Source organism: Pristiophorus japonicus, chromosome 8 (assembly GCF_044704955.1).
Source record: "Pristiophorus japonicus isolate sPriJap1 chromosome 8, sPriJap1.hap1, whole genome shotgun sequence".
Taxonomy (NCBI): Eukaryota; Metazoa; Chordata; class Chondrichthyes; family Pristiophoridae; genus Pristiophorus; species Pristiophorus japonicus.
The window spans coordinates 119,633,551-119,658,624 of NC_091984.1; the positions used below are offsets into that span (position 1 = coordinate 119,633,551).

The 25,074-nt window shown below is 49.8% G+C and overlaps 1 protein-coding gene across 4 annotated transcripts in view; it reads left to right on the forward strand.

The window, feature by feature from the left end:
• Positions 1-25,074, forward strand: part of LOC139268732 (flavin-containing monooxygenase 5-like) — a 141,965-nt gene that overhangs the window by 62,710 nt on the left and 54,181 nt on the right. For 2 of the 4 annotated variants that reach the window (XM_070887360.1, XM_070887363.1), the window contains exon 1: positions 22,180-22,256. The exons of the other annotated variants lie outside the window; for them this stretch is intronic. The gene's annotated coding sequence lies outside the window, so the exon portion shown is untranslated. Of the gene's footprint in view, positions 1-22,179; positions 22,257-25,074 lie in introns of those variants that run through there. 4 annotated transcript variants of the gene reach the window in all.

The window sequence follows — 25,074 nt, forward strand, 5'->3', positions numbered from 1 at the left end:
TGCCTCATGAAGATTCTGAAATTGGCAGAGAACAGTCAATCTTTACTCTAGATGTTATTGATGAGGACTTTCCGGTCACCGCATCTGTTATTGCAGAGCATATACAGAAAGATGCCACATTACAGCGGGCCTATGAGCACACCCTGCGAGGGTGGTCTGAAGATCAGGCGTATTTAGATAAGGGGAGAAAACCCTTTCATCATCGTTGGCATGAATTATCATGTGAGTAAGGATGTCTAAAATGGGGTCTGAGTGAAGTCATTCCCAGTGCACGGAACTTCACAATGAGGACACTAGCATCGTAGGTATGAAAGCTGTAGCCCGAAGTTTTGTTTATTGGCCTGGATTGGATAAAGACATAGTATACTTACTTAAGAGTACTTCTCTCTGTCAAGACTGCAGGACCATGCCAGATAAAATGCTGCTGCAAACATAGACTTGGCCAACGAGATCATTCCAAAGAATACATATTGATTTTTGCGAGAGGGGCAGTGATAATTTTCTGGTACTAATTGATAGCCATTCGAAATGGCTGGAGGTGTGGCATATGGGGTCATCTATGACTATAGAGCATAAATTGGATAAACTACGGGACATTTTTGCAAGCCATGACCTACCCGAAGAAACGGTGTCAGATAATGGGCCACAATTTCAGTCCATGCAATTTGCAAATTTTGCCAGACACAACGGTATCAAACACACGTTGGTAGCGCCATATCATCCTGCTTCAAGTGGTGCAGCTGAAAGGTTAGTCAGGATTGTCAAGGAGGCTTTGCGGAAACAAGTTTAACAGACTGGATCATCGGTGAGCATCAAGCACATGTTATCGAATTTTCTTTTGAAATACAGGACTACACCCTCATTCTACAACAGGGAACATACCTGCTGAATTATTGGTGAAGTGTAGGCTGATGATGCGTCTCAGTTTATTGCAAGCGAACTTGTCTAATAAGGTAGAGAAAGCACAATCGGTGCAGAAATGTCTTTATCATTCCGGCACTAAAGAGTGGTGCTTTCAGAAGGGTGATCAGGTCAGAGTCCTCAGTCTATCAAAAAGGGTAAGTCCACACAAATAGGACATTGGTACAATTTAGGGTTTGTGGCACCAAGCATAACTTGGTCAAAATTGGTGAATATATCAGGAAGGTTCATGTGGATCAAATGTTGATAGCGTTTGATGCATCTTTGGTACCATGAGTAGATAATTCCGAGCCTGACTTGGACGATGATCAGAGTCAGTTGGCAGGTCCAAGTGCTTCAATGGACGCAATGTTTCACAATGTCCATATCTGCACCAACTCAGATGCAGTCGACTGAAGGCGATTCTGTGGGTATTGGACAATCTCGCAGTGACTCTGCATCTTCTGGGGAAAGAGGTGGAGTTGGGGATCAGTTGAGAAGATCAACGAGGAAACAAAAAACAACTAGACAGGATATTGATATCTGGGAATATCAAGATCTTAGGAAAAAAGCGAACACGATGGTTCCAAGGAGACTCAAGAGGACACAGGAAGACAGAGGTCAGGAATCCTGGGCTACACACTCTGAAAACAGAAAATCCACAAGATGGTCTCCAGAGTCAAATAAAAATATTAAAAATGAGCATAGCCAACCAACTGCAAAGATATGGAGGTCAGAGCAGGAGGAAGCTAAAAGCTTACAACAACGTACTCAGACTCGAGTCGAATTTGTAAAATTGTAACCACAAGTAATCTTTTGAAATATTGTATAAATACTTTGCTTTTAAAAAAGGGGAAGCAGTGTAATGGATGCACCTTGAGTATGCTCACAGGTGTGTAGAGCTGTTGGAGGCGTGGCCTATTCACTTGGAGCTATGAGGGAAGAAGCTCTCTGCATCTGCTGCTGGCCTGGAAACCTGTGTGCACCCCAGGAAGAGGAGGAAGGGGTCTACGGAATTCAAACATCCTGGAGAGGAGGAGAGAAACTACTTCTACAATCACTGCTACAGAGAATTGGAGAGAGGGGCAAAGGAACTGTACAACATCAACATCCTGAAATAACATCATTCGTGTGGGAAGAGGGAGCGTCATTAACAACAAACTACAGATGGGTGTACTGGTGCACTCCCCAAAAAGACTTTGTTTTATCGGTGGGGGGAGGAAAGAAGATTAATTCGAAGGCCGGAACATCACAGGGGGTGTGTGTGTGTGGAAGTGTGTGTGGGGCTCTTGCTAAAAATTAGGCCACCACACACCACTAAAGCACCCCTCCCCCATTGCCTGGCCCGGGTTAGCTGGAGCTACCTGGGTGAAGAATTGTTAACGCCCTAATTAACATCGTTGGGAATATTGTGCCTGGGTAGTTCCAGCTATTCTGGGTGAAGACATCTTCTCCCCCCACCCGAAGACCATCATTTAAGACTTTGTCGAGTGTTTACCATCCAGGGAGTGCACCCCTGCGAACATCCACCCAACGCTGTCAGGGGAGACCTGCTCTCATAGCTTCTCTCTGTCTCTCTGTCTCTGTCTCTGTCTCTGAGGGGCCCCTTTATTCCCTTAATTAATTCAATTAAAAAAATAATAAGACAACTGAGCAGAGAGAGAAAGGCCCCTCCCCAATCGTTAAGTAGGGGAGAGGTGTGCTTCTTTAAGAGCTCCTTCTGCTTAATATTAACGAGGCCATTAAGACCCATCAGGCCTGTGACTTTGGGGTGAGTGTAGCCCTTAAAGGGACCCCATAATGGTGACCCCATCCACGCCGGTGGCAGGGCCAGCAAGGACTTATGCACTCATGGCATCCGCAGCCACGGCGCCTCCTGCGCCTCCTGCTGCCCTGCCACCATTTAAACTAATTACAAAAAAACATAGGGTCGAGCTACATGCACCCCAACATGAGCATCGAGGAGTGCGTGAGGGCAATGGCTGGGGTAGTCGACCCTCGGCCATTGTTGCAGTCTGCAAGATGTCTGGGAAGGCTGTGTTCTTCCTGGGGTCGGAGCGGTCTGTGTCCCTGGCCCTCGAAAAGGGGCTCATAGTGGGTGGGACCTTCCTGCTGGTGGACCCTCTCAAGGCCACCGTGCAGAGGGTCATTCTTTCGAGCGTCCCGCCCTTTGTTCTCCTTCCGCCGCCAGCTTTTTGTTCGGCTGGCACGGGAGGAGGTAACCGAAGGAATTTTTAATGTGGTCCACGAGGGGATTGCCTACCGCGTCTTCTGGACGGCGTGCGGTGCCATGCCTGTAGGGAGGTGGAGCACATTCGTAAAAACTGTCCCCCCTCCAGGGCCATTAAAACGACCAAGGCGGCCAAGGCTGGCGCCGCCGCCACTCCTCCTCCTAGTACCGTCCGCGTACCGGGAGCCCAAGGTGTGCGGGCATTGTCGAAGGCCTTTGTCTTCGCGGCCTCCGGTGGGGTGGAGGGAGTGCGTCCGGACGGAAAGAAGGTGCGGCGTAAAACGAAACACCTCGAGGGAGGTCACCTCAGTGGGCCAGACAGCCCCATCACCGCGCCCAACCCACCCCTTTCACCGGCGAGCACCGGGGGTATCACGAGCCCATGCCCGAGCCCTTGACCGCTACCGCGGAGAGCTTACCACCTGTGGTCGGGCTCGGGCACGGGCAAGATAATTCAAAAGGGGGAGCGGAGCCGAAGGCCTCGGCAGACATGGAGGTCTCCCTGCCTCCGCGTCCCACCAGATATAAAAGGAGGCACCACTCCAATGATGCGGAGGAGGAACAATGTACCTCCGTGGAGGAGTCGGTGCCCGCCGCGTGTCCCGCGTCCCCCACCAGCGCTCCCAAACCGCGCCAAGGGCGTGGGGAGTCCATCCCTGGGGAAGCTGAGACAGCCGAGGCTGCCCAGCCTCTGCCTCCCGGGGATAGGGAAGAAGATCTGCCTGTTGTGGGGGGCGCGGGGCTGCCACAAGAATGTGTCGCCGCCGGGTTGAGCGTCCCGGGGACTGAGGCAGGCGAGGCCGAAAAGGCCAAACCTGAGCCCGTCCAGCCAATAACTAACATCCCCCGGGATCTGCTCGACCTGGCAGATAAAGAAACATTAAAAAAACAATCAGTTTCCTGAACCTGCACCCGCTGGGCCGGGGAGTGATGGCAGGGAGGGCGAGGAAACCCAACCTTTGCCCCTAACTTTGGAGCCGGGGGACTTCGAGGACCTGGAGCGGTTCTTCGCCCCGGTTTCTCCGTGTTCCACGGTGCCTGGGGCGGAGGGGGACCCCCGTCCACTGTCGCTTCCCGACCTGGCTTTACAACAAAAAGAGCCCAGTGGGGACTACTCTGCCGACAATCCTGGGGTGCGATCGGGGCAGAGCTAGGGCTGGATGGTGCGGCCGGGCCGTTTGCCGTACCCTGTGCAGTCGACAGACTGGCTGCTGGAGACGACCTCCCGGAGGGGGACGGGGTCTCAGTGAAGGGTGCGGGAGAAGATTTGGAGTCCATCACCAGTGAGGTGGTGGATCTCCTCGTGCCCGCCGCTGAGTGTCCCCTCAATCCTGCAAAGGAACTCCAGGACTTTTTGGCCCAATGCCAGGGTCGCCACAATCGAGCCCATCTGGCCTTGAACAAATGGTACGAGCCGGCGCTGCTCATCAGGTCCGTCCGCGCCGCCGTCAATGGTTTTATCAAAACCACAAGGCCTTGAGCTGCGCCGGCTCAGAACGTTCCTCGCTGGGTTGCTGAGGGAGTGGAGGTCAACAAACTACTCCACTCCCTCCCCCCACCCCCCACCACGGTAGATTAAGTTAGAGGTTGCACTATGCTTTTGCCATGAATATAACCATAGCCAGCCTCAACATCAATGATGGCAGAGAGGCACGCCGCAGATTTAACAATTTTTCGCTCCTGCGGGAGGGGAAATATGCGCTGTGCTTCCTGCAAGAAACTCACACCGTTCCGGGAGACGAGGCTACGTGGCTCTTGGAATGGCAAGGAGAGGTCCACTTGAGCCACCTCACTGCCACTTCTTGTGGGGTGGCTATCTTGCTGGCCCCACATTTTCAGCCGAAAATCTTGGGGGTCGAGGAGCCTGTGCCAGGCCACTTGCTCCATGTCATGGTTCACCTGGGGGACGTGCCGCTCCATCTCATGAAAGCGTACTCCCCCCAGCCCGGCCCGCAGCAAACGCGCTTCTTTGAAGAAGTGTCCGCTCTTCTTGGCTCCATCGACGTCGGCGACTGCATTGTCCTCGGGGGGGATTTTCACTGCACCCTCGCAGCGAGGGACCACTCCGGTGCCCCACAGAGCATGACGGCGATAGAGAAGTTGATGGACCTGGTCAGGTCCTTCAACTTGGTGGACGTCTGGCGAAATCTCCATCCCGACTCCAGCTCCTTTACTTGGGTGAAGCCTGGAAGAAGATGGTCCAGAATCGACCACCTTTGTGTCTCAAGCGTACGTCTCCTGCGTTCCGGTGGCCTCCATGCGGCCGGCGCCGTGTTTGGACCACCACCTGGTGTGGGCAGAGCTCACTTCGGTCCGCATACTGGCACTTTAACAACCTGCTGCTGGAGGATGAGCGGTCCCAGGACTCGTTCTGTCATTTCTGGGCCGACTGGAGAGGGAAGCAGGGGTGCTTCCCCTCCTTTGAGGTTCTAGTGGGATGTGGGCAAGGCTCACGTCCATCCCTTCTGTCAAGGGGGGTCGACCAAGAGGCGGGCGGCCAGGGTGGGGCACCTGGAAAAGGAGGTGCTCGACCTGGAATCCCATCTTGGTCAAGTCGTCGAGGACCCGGCCCTGCGGACGGTGTACAAAATGAAGAAGGCCGCGTTGAAGGACCTGCAGTTCGTCGGGTCCCGAGGCATGTTTGTGAGGTCGCAGATCCGGTTCCTCCAGGACCTGGACACCGGCTCCCCCTGCTTCTACTCGCTGGAAAAAAGACAGGGGGTCCATAAGCAGCTCTTGACGCTGCTGGCCGACGACGGCTCTCTCGTCTCGGATCCGGAGGGCATCAGCAACAGGGCCTGAGACTGTTACGGGGCTCTGTTCACTCCGGATCCATCCAGTGAGGAAGCGCGTAGAGTTTTGTGGGAGGACCTGCCATAGGTCGGCCCGGAGGGCGCCGAAAAACTGGAAGCTCCGCTAAGCCTGGCGGAGCTGACAGGCGCCCTCGACCAGCTCTCGAGGGGAAAAAACCCTGGGGCTGGACGGGCTGACCCTGGAGTTCCACAGGGCGTTCTGGGACATCTTGGGGGGCGACTACGCGCGGGTCCTAGGGGAATGTCTGGCGACCGGGGAGATGCCCCTCTCTTGGCGCAGGGCAGTCATCGTCCTGCTGCCTAAGAAGGACGATCTCTGCCTACTTAAGAACTGGCGCCCGGTCTCCCTCCTCAGCACGGACTATAAAATCTTCGCCAGGGTGATGTCTGCTCGCCTTGGCACCGTGCTGGACCACATGATCCACCCCAACCAGTCCTACACGGTCCCGAGTCGGACAATCCACGATAACATCCATCTGGTCCGGGACCTGATCCATCATTCCCAGGAGGCTGGTCTGTCGGTCGCCTTCCTATCCCTCGACCAAGAGCAGGTGTTCGACAGGGTGGATCACGAATATCTGTTCGGAACTCTGCGTGCTTTCGGGTTCGGGATGCATTTCGTTGCCTGGATCCGACTTTTGTATGCCGCCGCGGAGTGTCTGATTAAGGTTTGACGGCGCCCCTTCGCTTTGGGAGAGGGGTGCGCCAGGGATGCCCCATGTCCAGCCAGTTATAGGCCATCTGCGTGGATCCTTTCCTGCGACTCCTGCGGATGAGGTTGAAGGGACTGGCTCTGCAAGGGCCGGGCATGGAGGTCGTCCTCTCTGCTTACACCGATGACGTGCTCCTCATAGTCAAGGATCCCGTTGACCTGCGGAGGATGCGTGAGTGCCAAGAGATTTACTCGGCCGCATCCTCCACCAGGATCAACTGGGAGAAATGTTCTGGACTCCTGGTGGGTCAGTGGCGGGTGGACTCCCTGCCGGAGGAGCTCAGGCCTTTTGCCTGGAGCACGACCCATCTCCTCTATCTGGGAGTCTACCTTAGCCCAGACGAGGAAGCCTGGCCGGCGAACTGGCAAGAGCTGGAGGCCAAGGTTGTCGCTCGCCTAGGGAGCTGGATAGGACTGCTCCGAGTGCTGTCCTACAGGGGTCGAAGGCTAGTCATAAACCAGCTGGTGGCCGCTATGCAGTGGTACCGGCTGGTCACTTTGACCCCTCCCCCTGCGTTTGTCGCCAAGATACAGAAGAAGCTGGTAGACTTCTTCTGGAACAACAGGAAGCACTGGGTCTCTGCCGCGGTCTTGAGTCTCCCGCTTAGGGAGGGCAGTCAGGCGTTGGTGTGCGTCAGCGCCCAGCTCACGACTTTCCGTCTTCAGACCCTGCAGAGATACCTTTACGTTGAGCCCCCTCCTAGGTGCCGTGCGCTGGCGATGTATTTCTTTCGCCAGCAGTACAGCCTCAATTACGATACGCAGCTCCTGCTTGTGAGCCTGGGGGGCGTCAGGACCACCGTGCAGGGGCTGCCTGTCTTTTACCAGGAACTCATCAGGGTCTGGAACAAAGTGTCCACCAAGCGCAGCTCTCCACCGTCTGGGGTTGCAGCTGTCCTGCAGGAGCCGCTGCTCAGGAATCCGTACCTCCACGACCGCAGTTTTAGGTGGCAGTCGGACGAGAGGACTGTGGCTGGTGAGGTGACCAGGGTCAGGGGACCTGCCCGACGCCAGACATGCTGGCACGGCGCCTAAACTGGGCTGACGTCCGCCGCGGGGCCAATGCCATCGAGTCGCTAAAAACAGCGCTGGGCCCTGACTCCGTTAGGTGTGTCGAGGAGGCTCAAAGCACGTGGGGAGATCCCGTCCGAACTGACCCCGGTCCAGACGGAATTCCTCATCGGCCCCAGCCCCGAACCCTCCCTGGGGAGCCGGAGCCTCACAACTTGAGCCGCCTCGGGGAAATCTCCTCTGTGCCTTTCAGTTCTGCGCGGAGGGGTTTCCTGTACGGGCTGCTCCTGCACACTCTCCACCTTTCCATCCTCGTCTGCCGTCCGGACACGCCATGGCGCACTATCTTGCCGTCCGGAGGAGGCGGGGGACCCCGATGGAGTGCACTCTACGCAAGAGTCCTCCCACTATTTATTGGGGACTTGGCCTGGAGGGTGGTGCATGGAGCAGTCCAGTGCAACAAATTTTTAAGTTGGTTCACGGGCTCCCAGGCCGCCTGCAATTTCTACGGTCTGGAAGAGTCTGTGTTCCATGTTTTTATCGAGTGTGCGAGGTTGCAGCCCCTGTTTCATTATTTGAAGGGGTTGCTCCTCAAATTCTGGTTGCACTTCAGTCCCACACTCTTGATCTTTGGGCACCCTGTGCGGAGGGGAGCGGGTAGGTCCGAGGGCCTCCTCGTAGGACTGCTCCTGGGCACGGCCAAGGGTGCCATCAGCCGGTCCAGGCAGCGGGCGGTCGAGGGGGTCATTCAGCCCGACTGCCTGACTCTCTTCCGCGCCTACATCCGGGCCAGGGTGTCCTGTCCTTGGAGATGGAGCACGCGGTGTCCACCAGTACGCTCGCGGCCTTCCACGAGAGGTGGGCGCCGGAGGGACTGGAGTCGTCATCACCCCCAGCAACCAAATTTTAATTTGATTTTACATGTTTTAAAGTTTAATTAGTTTTATTGTGCCGGGTTTTAGTGTCCCCTTGTATAATTTGTGGTTTTAGTGCCAAAAAAAAACAAGAAAAAAAGGGCACTTGAAGACCGGTTGTAGTGTCCCCCACTTCCCCCCACCATTAATAAGGGGGCACTTGATTTAATTGATTTATTGTTTTGCAACAAAAGAGTTGTAGAGCTGTTGAGTTGGGAGTGGCTTAGCCAGTCATGTGATGTTCACAAGCCTCAATAAAACCCCAGCCAGGGTTCGGGTGATCCATGGTGAGGCAAGTGGTTGTGAGCCTGGTGGATGAACTGGTAATGTATATTGTGATTATTAAGCTTTTTGCTAATAAATCAACTAGTTCTTAATAGCAATGTGTTGCTATGAATTTTTAAGCAAAAAACCCTTGAAGATAATACATTACAGAGCCCATTTAGCATTGCCACCCCAATTCATCATTGTTTCCCTCTAAAGATGTAACCCATCCATTCCTTACACTCATGACATCACTCTCACTCAACCTTCTCTTCTTTCCCTCCTTGCAACAGAAGAGAGTGCACAATAAAGGGAAGAGAACTGGAAGTGGGCCTTCATTTGCAACCCTCACAACAGCAGAGGAAGCTGTGTTGGAAGTCTCGGAAGTAGCCGAGCAGCTGGAAGTGGGAGACGGAGAGAGGGGGACATCGCAGCAACCTGATGACAGAATTACATCTCATACAGCCACATGGCATACATCAGTCACTCATATGGGGACGGATGTCAGCAACCATTGACTGGTCACCATGTACGCCCATTCTTGATATGGCATATTAAGAGCCCCATCCACTGACCAGGAGGAAGAGCAAGACAACTCCTCAGAGGAGCCTCCAGCCTCTGAGAGCGCAGCATCCCCAGACATGAGCGCATCCAGCACCAGTGTAAAGACGCACACCTCGGTGGGTCCCTCACAAGATAGAATAGTGTTGTCACTGGGTCCGTCACAAGACACAAGTGAGCTAGCGCAGATGGTGGAGACAGGGACAGCAGTAGAGACTCTGTGCCAGAGGGCACAGGATGCTCCCAGCTCTGCTCAGCTGCATGCAGACGCTGAGCCTTGGGCTATTCAGAAAGAGGGTGATCCTGGAGGTGTAGCAAGAAGTGCAGGAGGCTCTGACAGGTTTTGCGAGCGTGATGTCTGCAAATGTTCAGACAATGGAGGAGTCCATCTCCAACATGAGCACTACCGTATTGCAGGCGATCGTGACTGTAGGCTCTTCCATGGCTAGGATGGCCACTTGCATGGAGCAGCTCGTGCGCCATTCACAGGAGCACATGCTATCTATGGAGAATAGATGGCTATCTATGGAGCATAAACAGCAGAGGCTTATAGACTTTCTGTCTGGGAGGGATGTCAGCGTAGACGTGGGTCCTCATGGCCATTACATGATGTGCTCCATCACCTTGCTAGCAGGGAAGTGCGGGTGGTCTATGAGAGAGATGATAGTGAGAGGGGATATAGATGTGTGTGCTCCTCTCAATGCGCTCACACTTCTCCCCCGTTGCAACCCCCTCAGTCAGAGTCCCAGATGGCTCCTCGGACAGCGATAGCCGAATCTGTCCCTGCACAGTGGGAGGAGGAGCAGATTTTGGTAAGGCCCTCACAGGCTCCAAAACCCAGAGGACGTCCACAAAGAGTGTGTAAGCAGTCACAGCAGGGAAGTTAGCAGGTTGCCTCTACCTCTGCTGAAGCCACAGGGGTAGCAGCTCGTAGAAGCATGCGACACAAGTAGATTCACAAGGGGTAGCCCCTTGGGTTTTTTAGTCACTGTTAATGGCAAGATTCCATTAATGTATCGTCAACCATTGAAATCTTTATTTTCAACACTTTGCCGTCTTGGGCACATTCGTGTGCATCTTTGGAAGTGGCTTAGTGAGTTGCAGTGAGACATAATGGAATCTCCAGCAATAGTGGAATGAGTGACCTGGTGCTGATACCTTCCATCCTGTCCAACATCTGGTGATTGCGGTCAAGGTTGGTAGTGTTGCTGGTGTTGGAGCTCATCGTGCTCCGATTCTGCGGACCAAGGTGAGACAGTATAATTGGCACCCATGCTGATGGAATAGATGGCAAATGAAGTAGAGATGACAGAAGCAATCTGTCAATGGTGAGAGAGGTTCTTCCAATGTGGTGACACTGGTTGGAGACTTTGCTGGAAACACTTGCAGCCTGCAGAAAGTTAAATCTGTGCTGCCAATGTAGTCAGCAACAGATTCTACCTGAGGAAAGTGATCAGCTGTGAGGTTGGAGCTTTTATATTACAGTTGATGCTGTCAAGTAATCAGGTGGGTCAATGGCCAATCAACTCCCACTTCAGGTTGACAGACGTGGTTCCCAAGTTCTGTAAATCCCATGGCCATGCAGGGAAATTTGAAATGTAGGGGGGAAAAAGCTCTTAAGTGTCTGACAACAAGCTTATAATAATTTTAATTAGGTGGCGCGGCTTTGCTGGTCGGGTCGCTTCCGTAGCAGCAAACGAGGGAAAGGCCCATGGGGGCAGGTTCCTGACCCGCTCCGACTTCTTTCAAAGTTCCCACCCGGCCCACCTTCAATCGTGCCCACAAGGACCCAGAAAATTCTGGCCATAGAATGGTTACAGCACAGCAGGAGGCTATTCGGCCTGTTGAGCCGGCTCTATGCAAGAGCACTTTGGCTAGTCCCGCTCCCCCACCCTTTTCCCGTAGCCCTGTAAATATTTTCCTTCAGGTACTTATCCAATTCCCTTTTGAAAGCCACGATTGAATCTGCCTCCACCACCCTTTTAGGCCGTGCATTCCAGATCCTAACCACTCGCTGCGTAAAAAAGTTTTTCAATCATGTCGTCTTTGGTTCTTCTAATCACCTTAAATCTGTGTCCTCTGGTTCTCGACCCTTCCACCAATGGGAACAGTTTCTCTCTACCTACTCTGTCCTGAACCCTCATGATTTTGAACACCTCTATCAAATCTCCTCTCAACATTCATTGCTCTAAGGAGAACAACCCCAGCTTCTCTACTCTATCCATGTAACTGAAGTCCCTCATCCCTGGAACCATTCTTTTAATTCTTTTCTGCACCCTCTCGAATGCTTTCACACCCTTCCTAAAGTGCCCAGAATTGGACACGACACTCCAGTTGAGGCCGAACCAGTGTCTTATAAAGGTTCATCGTAACTTCCTTGCTTTTGTACTTTATGCCTCTATTTATAAAGCCCAGGATCCCGTATGCTTTTTTAACCACTTTTTCAATCTGCCCTGCCACCTTCAATGATGTGTGCACATATACCCCCAGGTCTCTCTGTTCAAGCACCCACCTTGGAATTGTACCCTTTAGTTTATATTGCCTCTCCTCATTCTTCCTACCAAAATGTATTATTTCGCACTTTTCTGCGTTAAATTTCAACTGACAAGTGTCCACCAACTCTACCAGTCTGTCCTCTTGTAGTCTATCACTATCCCTCTCACTGTTCACTATATGTCCAAGTTTTGTTTCATCTGCAAGTTTGAAATTGTGCCCTGTACACAAGTCCAAGTCATTAATATATACAGGTTGAACCTTCCTTATCCGGCACCACCCCTCGTCCGGCACCATTCCCGGCACCATGTCCTGTACACCACATCAACATGAACAAATTGAAGTCCTTCCTCGCTGCCGACTCCCACAAGCACTGGCCTGATCCCGCGATCCACTGTTTTCCTCCCCCCCCACAGCCCCCACCGCTCCCTCCACCCGACGATCTTTCTGTTGCACTCCCAGCCCCAAGCCAGTCAGCCCCGATATCCCCTTGCTCAGTACCTGTACCATCCAATTTAACGTGACCTCCCCTCGTCCAGCAAAATCCCTTATCCAGAACAGGCCAGGTTCCGAGGGTGCCGGATAAGAGAGATTCAACCTGTATCAAGAAAAGCAGTGGTCCTAGTACCGATCCCTGGGGAACATCACTGTATACCTTCCTCCAGTCCGAAAAACAACCATTAGCCACTACTCTTTGTTTCCAGTCATTTCACCAATATTGTATCCATGCTGCCACTGTCCCTTTTATTCCATGGGCTTCAACCTTGCTGGAAAGCCTATTATGTGGCACTTTATCAAATGCCTTTTTGAAGTCCATGTACACCATATCAATTGCGTTGCCCTCATCAACCCTCTCTGTTACCTCATCAAAAAACTCGATTGAGTTAGTTAAATACAATTTGCCTTTAACAAATCTATGCTGGCTTTCTTTAATTAATCCAAGTGACTGTTAATTATGTCCCAGATTATTTTTTCTAAAAGCTTCCCCAGCACGTGAACAAGGGTGTAACATTTGCAATTCTGCAGTCCTCTGGCACCATATCCATGTTTGAGGCAGATTCAAAGATTATGGCCAATACCTCTACAATTTCCACCTTTACTTCCCTCAGCATCCTAGGATGCATGCCGTCCGATCCTGGTGACGTATCTACTTAAAGTACAGCCAGCCTTTCTAGTACCACCTCTATCAATTTTTAGCCCATCCAGTATCTCAACTACCTCCTTTTTCACTGACTTTGGCAGCATCTTTTTCCTTGGTAAAGACGGATGCAAAGTACTCATTTAGTACCTCAGCCATGCCCTCTGCCTTCATGTGTAGGTTTCCATTTTGATCCATAATTGGCCCCACCCCTCCTCTTACTACCCATTTACTATTTATATGCCTATAGATGACTTTTGGATTCCCCTTTATGTTGGCTGCCAATCTATTCTCATACTCTCTCTTTGCCCCTCTTATTTCCTTTTTCACTTCCCCTCTGAACTTTCTATCTTTAGCCTGTTTCTCACTTGTATTCGCAACCTGACATCTGTCATATACCCCCTTTTTGCTGCTTCATCTTACTCGTCATTGCGTTCATCATCTAGGGAGCTCTATTTTAGTTGTCCTACGTTTCTCCCTGATGGGAATGTATCTCGACTGTACCCAAACCATCTCATCTTTAAAGGCAGCCCATTGTTCGATTACAGGTTTGCCTGCCAATCTTTGATTGCAGTTTACCCGGGCCAGATCCGTTCTCAACCCACTGAAATTTGCCCTCCTCCAATTAGGTATTTTTTACTCTAGATTGCTCCTTGTCCTTTTCCATAGCTAATGTAAACCTTATGATACTATTGTAATGTATTTGCTTCATGGGGACTTTGCTTAAGAATTTATAGCAACACATTGCTATTAAGAACTAGTTGGTTTATTAGCAAAAGTTTAATAATCACACTACACATTACCAGTTCATCCACCAGGCTCACAACCACCTGCCTCATCGTGTATCCCCTGAACCCAACTGGCTGGGGTTTTATTGAGTCTTGTGAACATCATCAACAACATTAAAACTAAGGATTTAATTAGGATGGGGAAAATAGAGTATGAGAGTAAGCTTGCAGGGAACATAAAAACTGACTGCAAAAGCTTCTATAGATATGCGATGAGAAAAAGATTAGTGAAGACTAATGTAGGTCTCTTGCAGTCAGAATCAGGTGAATTCATAATGGGGATCAAGGAAATGGCAGACCAATTGAACAAATATTTTGGTTCTGTCTTCACTAAGGAAGACACGAATAACCTCCCGAAAATACTAGGGGACCGAGGGTCTAGCGAGAAGGGGAACTGAGGAAAATCTGTATTAGTCAGGAAATGGTGTTAGAGAAATTGAAGGGACCGAAGGCCAATAAATCCCCAGGGCCTGATAGTCTGCATCCCAGAATACTTAAGGAAGTGGCCCTGGAAATAGTAGATGCATTCGTGGTCATTTTCCAACATTCCATGGACTCTGGTTCAGTCCTTATGGATTGGAGGATAGCTAATGTAACCCCACTTTTTTAAAAAAGAGGGAGAAAGACCAGTGGTGGAGAAAATGCTGGAATCAATTATTAAAGATGTAATAGCAGCGCATTTGGAAAGCAGTGACAGGATCGGTCCAAGTCAGCATGGATTTATGAAAGGGAAATCATGCTTGACAAATCTTCTAGAGTTTTTTGAGGATGTAACTAGTAAAGTGGATAAGGGAAAACCAGTGGATGTGGTGTATTTGGACTTTCAAAAGGCTTTTGACAAGTTCCCACACAAGAGGTTAGTGTGCAAAATTAAGGCACATGGTATTGGAGATAATGTGGATAGAGAACTGGTTGGCAGACAGGAAGCAAAGAGTGGGAATAAACAGATCCTTTTCAGAATGGCAGGCAGTGACTAGTGGGGTGCCGCAGGGTTCAGTGCTGGGACCCCAGCTATTTACAATATACATTAATGATTTAGACAAAGGAATTGAATGTAATATCTCCAAGTTTGCAGATGACACTAAGCTTGGTGGCAGTGCGAGCTGCGAGGAGGATGCTTGAAGACGGCAGGGGGACTTGGACAGGTTAGGTGAATGGGCAAATGCATGGCAGATGCAGTATAAAGTGGATAAGTGTGAAGTTATCCACTTTGGTGGCAAAAGCAGGAAGGCAGATTATTATCTGAATGGTGACAGATTAGTAAAAGGGGAGGTGCAACGAGACCTGGGTATCATCAGTCAGAGAGGCGGGAGTTTGGGCGGCAGATTGGCGGGAGGCCTATAAAAGGCCAGCTGGTGCAGCTGCAGCGGGGAGAGAAGGCAAAAAAGAAGTAGAAAGAAATCGAAAGGTGATGTCACAGCCAAGGGGGTAAGTGACTGACTGGTGATTGGTAAGTAGTTTTTCTTTTTCTTTTCTTTATCAGTAAGTAACCTTTCGCACTGTTGCCAAATTAAGTTTATCTAAGGGTTAAGTCATGGCAGGAGAGTTCGGACATGTGTTGTGCTCCTCCTGTACTATGTGGGAAGTCAGGGACGCTTCCGGTGTGCGGGAAGTGTATCCGCCTGCAGATCCTAACAGACCGCATTGCAGCACTGGAGCTGTGGTTGGATTCACTCTGGAGCATCCACGATGCTGAGAATGACGTGAATAGCACGTTTAGCGAGTTGGTCTTACTGCAGGAAAAGGGTACACAGCCAGGGAATGGAAGACTAACAGGAAGAGCAGTGCAAGGAAGGTAGTGCAGGGGTCCCCTGTGGACATCCCCCTGCAAAACAGATACACCACTTTGGGTACTGTTGAGGGCGATGACTCATCAGGGGAGTGTAGCAGCAGCCAAGTCCATGGCACCGTGGGTGGCTCTGCTGCACAGGAGGGCAGGAAAAATAGTGGGAGAGCGATAGTGATAGGGGATTCAATTGTAAGGGGAATAGATAGACGTTTCTGCGGCCGCAACCGAGACTCCAGGATGCTATGTTGCCTCCCTGGTGCAAGGGTCAAGGATATCTCCGAGCGGGTGCAGGACATTCTAAAAAGGGAGGGTGAACAGCCAGTTGTCATGGTACATATAGGTACCAACGATATAGGTAAAAAATGGGATGAGGTCCTACGAGACAAATTTAGGGAGCTAGGAGTTAAATTAAAAAGTAGAACCTCAAAATTAGTAATCTCAGGATTGCTACCAGTGCCACGTGCTAGTCAGAGTAGGAATCGCAGGATAGTTCAGATGAATACGTGGCTTGAGCAGTGGTGCAGAAGGGAGGGATTCAAATTCCTGGGGCATTGGAATCGGTTATGGGGAAGGTGGAACCAGTACAAACCAGATGGTCTACACCTGGGCAAGACCGGAACCAATGTCCAAGGGGGAGTGTTTGCTAGTGCTGTTTGGGAGGGGTTAAACTAATATGGCAGGGGGATGGGAACCTATGCAGGGAGACAGAGGGAAACAAAATGGAGACAGAAGCAAAAGATAGAAAGGAGAATAGTAAAAGTGGAGGGTAGAGAAACCCAAGGCAAAAAACAAAAAGGGCCACTTTACAGCAAAATTCTAAAGGGTCAAAGTGTGTTAAAAAGACAAGCCTGAAGGCTCTGTGCCTCAATGCGAGGAATATTCAGAATAAGGTGGATGAATTAACTGCGCAGATAGCAGTTAACAGATACGATGTGATTGGCATTACGGAGACATGGCTCCAGGGTGACCAAGGCTAGGAACTCAACATCCAGGGGTATTCAACATTTAGGAAAGATAGACAAAGGAAAAGGAAGCGGGATGGTGTTGCTGATTAAAGAGGAAATTAATGCAATTGTAAGGAAGGACATTAGCTTGGATGATGTGGAATCGGTATAGGTGGAGCTACGGAATACCAAAGGGCAGAAAACACTAGTGGGAGTTGTGTACAGGCCACCAAATAGTAGTAGTGAGGTTGGGGACAGCATCAAACAAGAAGTAAGGGATGTGTGCAATAGAGGTACAGCAGTAACTTTTTAATCTAAATATTGATTGGGCTAACATAACTAGTAGCAATGCAGCGGAGGAGGATTTTCTGGAGTGTATTAGGGATTGTTTTTTCGACCAATATGTCGAGGAACCAACCAGAGAGCTGGCCATCCTAGACTAGGTGATGTGTAATGAGAAGGGACTAATTAGCAATCTTGTTGTGCGAGGTCCCTTGGGGAAGAGTGACCATAATATGGTAGAATTCTTTATTAAGATGGAGAATGACAAAGTTAATTCAGAAACTAAGGAAAGGTAACTTTGATGATATGAGGCGCGAATTAGCTAGATTAGACTGGCAAATGATACTTAAAGGGTTGAAAGTGGATAGGCAATGGCAAACCTTTAACGATCATATGGATGAACTTCAACAATTGTACATCCCTGTCTGGAGTAAAAATAAAACGGGGAAGGTGGCTCAACCATGGCTCACAAGGGAAATTAAGGATAGTGTTAAATCCAAGGAAGAGGCATACAAAGTAGCCAGAAAAAGCAGCAAACCGGAGGACTGGGAGAAATTTAGAATTCAGCAGAGGTTTAATTAAGAGGGGGAAAATAGAGTACGAGAGGAAGCTTGCCGGGAACATAAAATCTGACTCCAAAAGCTTCTATAGATATGTGAAGAGAAAAAGATTAGTGAAGACAAACATAGGTCCCTTGCAGTCAGATTCTGGAACAAAGAAATGGCAGACCAATTGAACAAGTACTTTGTTTCTGTCTTCACAAAGGAAGACACAAATAACCTTCCGAAAGTACTAGGGGACCGAGGGTCTAGTGAGCAGGAGGAACTGAAGGACATCCTTATTAGGCGGGAAATTCTGTTATGGAAATTGACGGGATTAAAGGTCAATAAATCCCCAGAGTCTGATAGTCTACATTCCAAAGTACTTAAGAAAGTAGCTCTAGAAATAGTGGATGCATTGCTGATAATTTTCCAGCAGTCTATCGACTCTGGATCAGTTCCTATGGACTGGAGGGTTGCTAATGTAACACCACTTTTTAAAAAAGGAGGGAGAGAGAAAACGGGTAATTATAGACCGGTTAGCCTGACATCAGTAGTGGGGAAACTGTTGGAATCAATCATTAAGGATGAAATAACAGCGCATTTGGAAAGCAGTGACAGGATCGGTCCAAGTCAGAATGGATTTATGAAAGGGAAATCATGCTTGACAAATCTTCTGGAATTTTTTGAGGATGTAACTAGTAGAGTGGACAAGGGAGAACCAGTGGATGTGGTGTATTTGGATTTTCAAAAGGCTTTTGACAAGGTCCCACACAAGAGATTGGTGTGCAAAATCAAAGCACATGGTATTGGGGTAATCTACTGACGTGGATAGAGAACTTGTTGGCAGACAGGAAGCAGAGAGTCTGGATAAATGGGTCCTTTTCAGAATGGCAGGCAGTGACTAGTGGAGTGCCGCAGGGCTCAGTGCTGGGACCCCAGCTCTTTACAATATATATTAATGATTTAGATGATGGAATTGAGTGTAATATCTCCAAGTTTGCAGATGACACTAAACTGGGTGATGGTGTGAGCTGCGAGGAGGACGCTAAGAGGCTGCAGGGTGACTTGGACAGGTTAGGCGAGTGGGCAAATACATGGCAGATGCAATATAATGTGGATAAATGTGAGGTTATCCACTTTGGGGACAAAAACACGAAGGCAGAATATTATCTGAATGGCGGCAGATTAGGAAAAGGGGAGGTGCAGTGAGACCTGGGTGTCATGGTTCATCAGTCCTTGAAAGTTGGCATGCAGGTACAGCAGGCGGTGAAGAAGGCAAATGGTATGTTGGCCTTCATAGCAAGGGGATTTGAGTATAGGAGCAGGGAAGTATTACTGTAGTTGTACGGGGCCTTGGTGAGGCCCCACCTGGAATATTGTGTTCAGTTTTGGTCTCCTAATTTGAGGAAGGACGTTCTTGCTATTGAGGGAGTGCAGCAAAGGTTCAGCAGATTCCAGGGATGGATGGACTGACATATGAGGAGAGACTGGATCAACTGGGCCTTTATACACTGGAGTTTAGAAGGATGAGAGAGGATCTCAAAGAAATGTATAAGATTCTGACGGGACTGGACAGGTTAGATGCGGGAAGAATGTTCCCAATGTTGGGGAAGTCCAGAACCCAGGGACACAGTCTTCGGATAAGGGGCAGGCCATTTAGGACTGAGATGAGGAGAAACTTCTTCACTGAGAGTTGTTAACCTGTGGAATTCCCTGCCGCAGAGAGTTGTTGATGCCAGTTCATTGGATATATTCAAGAGGGAGTTAGATATGGCCCTTATGGCTAAAGGGATCAAGGGGTATGGAGAGAAAGCAGGAAAGGGGTACTGAAGGAATGATCAGCCATGATCTTATTGAATGGTAGTACAGGCTCGAAGGGCCGAATGGCCAACTCCTGCAACTATTTTCTATGTTTCTATGTTTCTATGTCATGAAAGGTAGGCATGCAGGTGCAGCAGGCAGTAAAGAAAGCAAATGGCATGCTTGCCTTCATATCGAGGGGATTTGAATATAGGAGCAGGGAGGTCTTGCTGCAGTTGTACAGGGCCTTGGTGAGACCACACCTTGAGTATTGTGTGCAGTTATGGTCTCCTAATCTGAAGAAGGACATTCTTGCTATTGTGGGAGTGCAGCGAAGGTTCACCAGACTGATTCCTGGGATGGCAGGATTGACATATGAAGAAAGCTTGGATTGACTAGGCTTATATTTACTGGAATTTAGAAGAATGAGAGGGGATCTCATAGAAACATATAAAATTCTGACGGGATTGGACAGGTTAGATGCAGGAAGAATGTTCCCGATGTTGGGGAAGTCCAGAACCAGGGGTCACAGTCTAAGGATAAGGGGTAAGCCATTTAGGACCAAGATGAGGAAAAACTTCTTCACTCAGAGAGTTGTGAACCTGTGGAATTCTCTACCGCAGAAAGTTGTTGAGGCCAGTTCGTTAGATATATTCAAAAGGGAGTTAGATGTGGCCCTTACAGCTAATGAGATCAAGGGGTATGGAGAGAAAGCAGGAATGGGGTACTGAAGTTGCATGATCAGCCATGATCATATTGAATGGTGGTGCAGGCTCGAAGGGCCGAATGGACTACTCCTGCACCTATTTTCTATATTTCTATGTTTCTATGTGACTGGCTAAGCCACTCCCAACTCAACAGCTCTACAACTCTTTTGTTGCAAAAACATAATCAATTAAATCAAGTGTCCCCTGATTAAAAGGGGGGGGGGGACACACAAACAATTTTTAAGTGCCCTTTTTAGTTTTTTTTGGGGGGGGCACTAAAACCACAAATTATACAAGTGCCCCCTATAAAAGTGGAGGGGGACACTAAAACCCGGCAATTAAAACAAATTAAACTTTAAAACATATAAAATCAAATTAAAATTTGGTTGCCGGGGGTGACGATGCACTCCAGTCCCTCCAGCGCCCACCTCTCGCAGAAGGCCGCGAGCGTACCGGTGGACAGTACCATCTCGCACTGGCCTAAATGTAGTAAAGGGAGTAACTGGAAAGAGTTGGACTTATTGGATACAGCTGTGTCACTGAACCCGTTTGGATAATAGCAGGAGTGACATCTAATGTGTTGCAATAAAACTGGAATATTTATCAAAGGGTATCAGACAAATCCCTTCCACCTCAGTTCAACATCAGTGAATTGGTTGAAGATTTAGCACCATGTCTAAAGGCTAAAAAACCCACAAAGTTCTGAATTTGTCTGCCCCATGCATTGGAGCGGAAGGAACCCTTCGAGATCGCAGCAGTATCACTCAAAGATCGATGATTTGATTGAAGAAACCTTCAAAGAAATTATTTCCCTCCTGGTTTCAAAGTTTGTGTTCATACTGGAATGTGTACTATCCAAATTGTCAAGATATGATGAAGGAACCTTCTTCTCCTCAATACTGTCGTTCACTGTGAAAGCAGCTGCAAAGTACGTGGATGTACCTCAACCTGGAATGGACCTCGCAGACACCTACATCACATTTGTACGGCAGAACCAGGACATACTTCGGGACAAAGTCAATGAGGAAATGTATTTCAAAAATTTGTTTGATGCTGTATTAGAGGGAACAGCGTGCAGCGGCACAGTCCCGGCCTGCAAGACCATCAGCAGGCCGAGGCCATCAGAGGGAGCAGCGTGCAGCGGCACGGTCCCGGCCTGCAAGACCATCAGCAGGCCGGGGCCATCAGAGGCAACAGCGTGCAGCGGCGTGGTCCCAGCCTGCAAGACCATCAGCAGGCCGGGGCCATCAGAGGCAACAGCGTGCGGCGGCTGCAAAGTCAGGTCGCTGATTGCAGTGTGGGCAGGCACAGCAGGAGGGGCGAAGGAGTGGCAAGAGACTGTAGAAGGAAGTGACCGGGGCCCAGGAGAGGCGAGGGCCCAGGGGAAACACGGGCCAGCCCACACTGCAATGTGTGTGTGCACTAGGTCTGTGCAGCAGAGCTGGTCTCCAGTTGCCTTGCCACTGGACCAAGACCTAGCTCTGTCAAGCCCACGTGGTGGCTGGGGTGCAACGGCCACCACACATTAAAATAATCTAAGCACAGGCATCTTCCACCCTTCAAGATGTAGTTCAGGATCTGGAATATTAGGTCCTTCATTGAAACACCTGTGAACTCATCCCTTTTTGGCGTGGAAGCAAGTCATCCTCACTTCGAGGGACTGCCTATGATGATGATTAGATGTCTAAAGTCTGGCTCGTCTTGGAACTGTATTACTGTATATTCCCCAGCTCAAAATAGATAAACAATTACACTAACCAAACAAGCCCCCGCACGCACATACTATTGTGTGAATGAGATATCCTCGCACTAGAGTCATCTAAAATGGAGTTAGACATAGAAACCGATGTCAGCCTAGATTTTTGTGCTCAAGTCGCTGGAGTGGGACTTGAACCTACAACCTTCTGATTCGCATGCCAGTGTGCTGCAGCTAAAACTGAGCAGGGTTTAAAATTATGAAAGGAAGGGGCAGAGTGGACAGAAGTAGTTGAAGGGTCTAGAATGAGAGGGCAGAGACACCAGATTAAATGTAAGCTATTTAGAACAGTGAGCAAAAAAACCTTTCTTATACAGGGAATTATAAGGCTGTGAAATTCACTTCCTGGATTTGTGGTGGAGACAGAAACTGTCAGCACTCAAGATTATGAGTAAATGCGATTGGGATTACTTGCTTGTGTGGGAAGTAAAGTGCTGACCGAGACTGTTTGGGCCCAATCGCGTGTTTGTATGTATTTTACGTGAAACTTATTGTTGTGGAAAGCCGATGGCGTCACTTGTAGTACCGGTTCTGCCTGTAGTCTATGCTGTGGACAGCGTCTCTGATAGTCACCCAGCCTGACATTCACAGCAGTGGGGTGCGAGTGTACTGGTAGGGGTTGTCTTTTTTGTTTATGTCTTTCTCTTTAAAGGGTAAAGCTAAATTAGAATTTTGTGTTTAAGACAAATGCCTGAATCCAGATAAAGGACGGTCACTCCGATGGCCTTTAGTTTTTAGCATTTTTCTCTTATGCTCTTTTCCCCTCAACTCCCGGGAAAGTGGTGTGAATTCTTTTAATTGTGCAGATTGGTCCGGAGCTCCCAGGACAAAATCTTTGTTACTTATTTATATTAAAAAATAAGTCTCGGCTCGGCTTCCGCCGAGAGCTGTGTAAACTTTCCCTTCCAAGGAGTCGCCTCCAGCACTTGGCCGTGTTTGTTGAAGCCCAGCCCAGCCTGGCCGGGCGGGGACTCGCTGAGAGTTGTCCACCTCCGCGGGTGGGAGATGATCCACACCGACACCCGGGGCCAGCTGGACAACAGTGCCCAGCTGGAGAGTGAGCCTCCGGTAATGCACCTAGTCCCAGACCAGACACGACCCTGTCCTTGACCCAGCCTAGAACAGACCCTGTCCTTGACCCCCAGCCCTGCCCAGACCACAGACCGAACCCTGGCCTCAGACCAGACCCTGTCCTTGACCCCAGACCAGACCTGACTGTGTCCTTGACCGGAGCGCACAACAGACCCTGTCCTTGACCCCTGGTACCAGCCCAGACCCTGGCCTAACTCAGACCAAACCTGGTCATCGACCTGAACAGTTAACTCTTTCTCTCTCCAGATACTACCTGACCTGCTGAGTAGTCCTAGAATTTTCTGTTTTTATTTCAGACCCTGGCCCCAGAGAGGACCAGACCCTGGCCCCAGCCCAAACCAGACCCTGGCCAATGCCTCGGTAAAGGACTAGAGTACGATTCTATTGGTGCTGCAGCTTGGTTTGGGGGAGGGGGTGGGTTGGGTGGGGGTTGTAAATGGTTGTATTGCAAGGGGTTCCCAAATGTAACTACAAATGCCCAGACTGGGAACAGAATTAAATCATTGGGCAGACACATTGTACCATAAGAGTCATTCAAAGCCAACTTTAATTTTAAGAACTCTAGTTTAATACTCCCTCCTTCTCTGCAAGTCCTTGTTGTCGGCCAAAAGGGACGTTAGAGGTTTGTGATCTGTCTCCAGCTCAGATTTCCTGCCAAACAGGTACTGGTGCATTTTCTTTACCGCATATACACATGCGAGCGCCTCCTTTTCTATAATCCCGTAGCCCCTTTCTGCCTGGGACAGACTTCTGGAGGCATAAGCTACCGGCTGTAACTGACCCTTGGCATTGACATGCTGCAACACACAACCGACACCATAGGACGACGCATCGCACGTTAACACAAGTTTCTTACATGGGTCATAAAGCGTTAACAGATTGTTGGAACATAACAAACTGTGTGCTCTATTAAACGCCCTTTCCTGGCTGTCCCACCAGACCCATTCGCGATCTTTGCGTAGGAGCATGTGTAGCGGCTCTAGCAGCGTGCTCAATTTGGGAAGAAAGTTACCAAAATAGTTCAGGAGCCCCAGGAATGAACGCAGCTCCGTCGTGTTACGGGGTCTGGGTGCTCTCTGGATCGCTTCCATCTTGGACGCAGTAGGGCTGATCCCGTCTGCTGCTACCCTCTTCCCCAGGAATTCTACCTCTGGAGCTAGGAAGACGCACTTCGCCTTTTTCAGTCGCAGCCCTACCCGGTCCCGTCTGCGTAGCACCTCCTCCAGGTTGTGGAGGTGTTCTTCAGTATCGTAACCCGTAATGAGGATGTCGTCCTGAAAAACCATCGTCCCTGGAATCGACTTGAGGAGGCTTTCCATATTTCGTTGGAAGATCGCGGCGGCCGAGCGAATCCCGAACGGACATCTGTTGTACTCAAACAACCCCTTGTGTGTTGTGATGGTGGTCAGCTTCTTCGACTCACTCGCCAGCTCCTGGGTCATATAAGCTGAGGTCAGGTCTAATTTTGAAAAAAGTTTGCCACCGGATAGCGTCGCAAAGAGTTCCTCCGCTCTCGGTAGCGGGTACTGGTCTTGGAGTGACACCCGATTGATGGTGGCCTTGTAATCGCCACATATCCTGACTGACCCATCCACCTTGAGCACCGGCACAATCAGGCTCGCCCAGTCATTGAATTCAACTGGCGAGATGATGCCTTCCCTCAGCAGGCGATCCAATTCGCCTTCTATCTTTTCCCGCATCACGTACGGCACCCTCTGGCCTTGTGGTGTACTGGCCTGGCGTCCGGGTTTATGTGAATCACTACCTTGACCCCCATGAAAGTGTCAATGCCGGGTTGAAATAATGAGTCAAATTTGTCCAGGATCTGTGAGCATGATACTCGCTCCACAGAGAAAATTGCATTGACGTCGCCCCATTTCCAGTTCATGACAGCAAGCCAACTCCTCCCCAGTAGTGCGGGATCATCCCCCGGGACAACCCAGAGTGGCAACCTGTTCTCCGAATCTTTGTGGGTCACGACTACCGTGGCGCTGCCTAGCACCGGAATGATCTCCTTTGTGTATGTCCGTAGCTGTGCATCAATCGGCGATAATTTTGGCCTCCTGGCCTTGGACGCCCACAACTTTTCGAACTGTTTGATACCCATCAGGGACTGGCTGGTCCCCGTGTCTTGCTTCATTGATACTGGGATGCCATTGAGGAGCACTTTCATCATTATTGGTGGCGTCCTGGTGTATGAACTGTATACGTGCTCCACATGAACTCGCTGAACTTCAGCTTCCAGCGATTTCCCCCAGCGTTCATTTCTGCAGGTATTTTGCTCACCTTTGCAAACTCCGGCTGAGTGTATGCCTCCACGCCTCCAGCATGAGCTGCT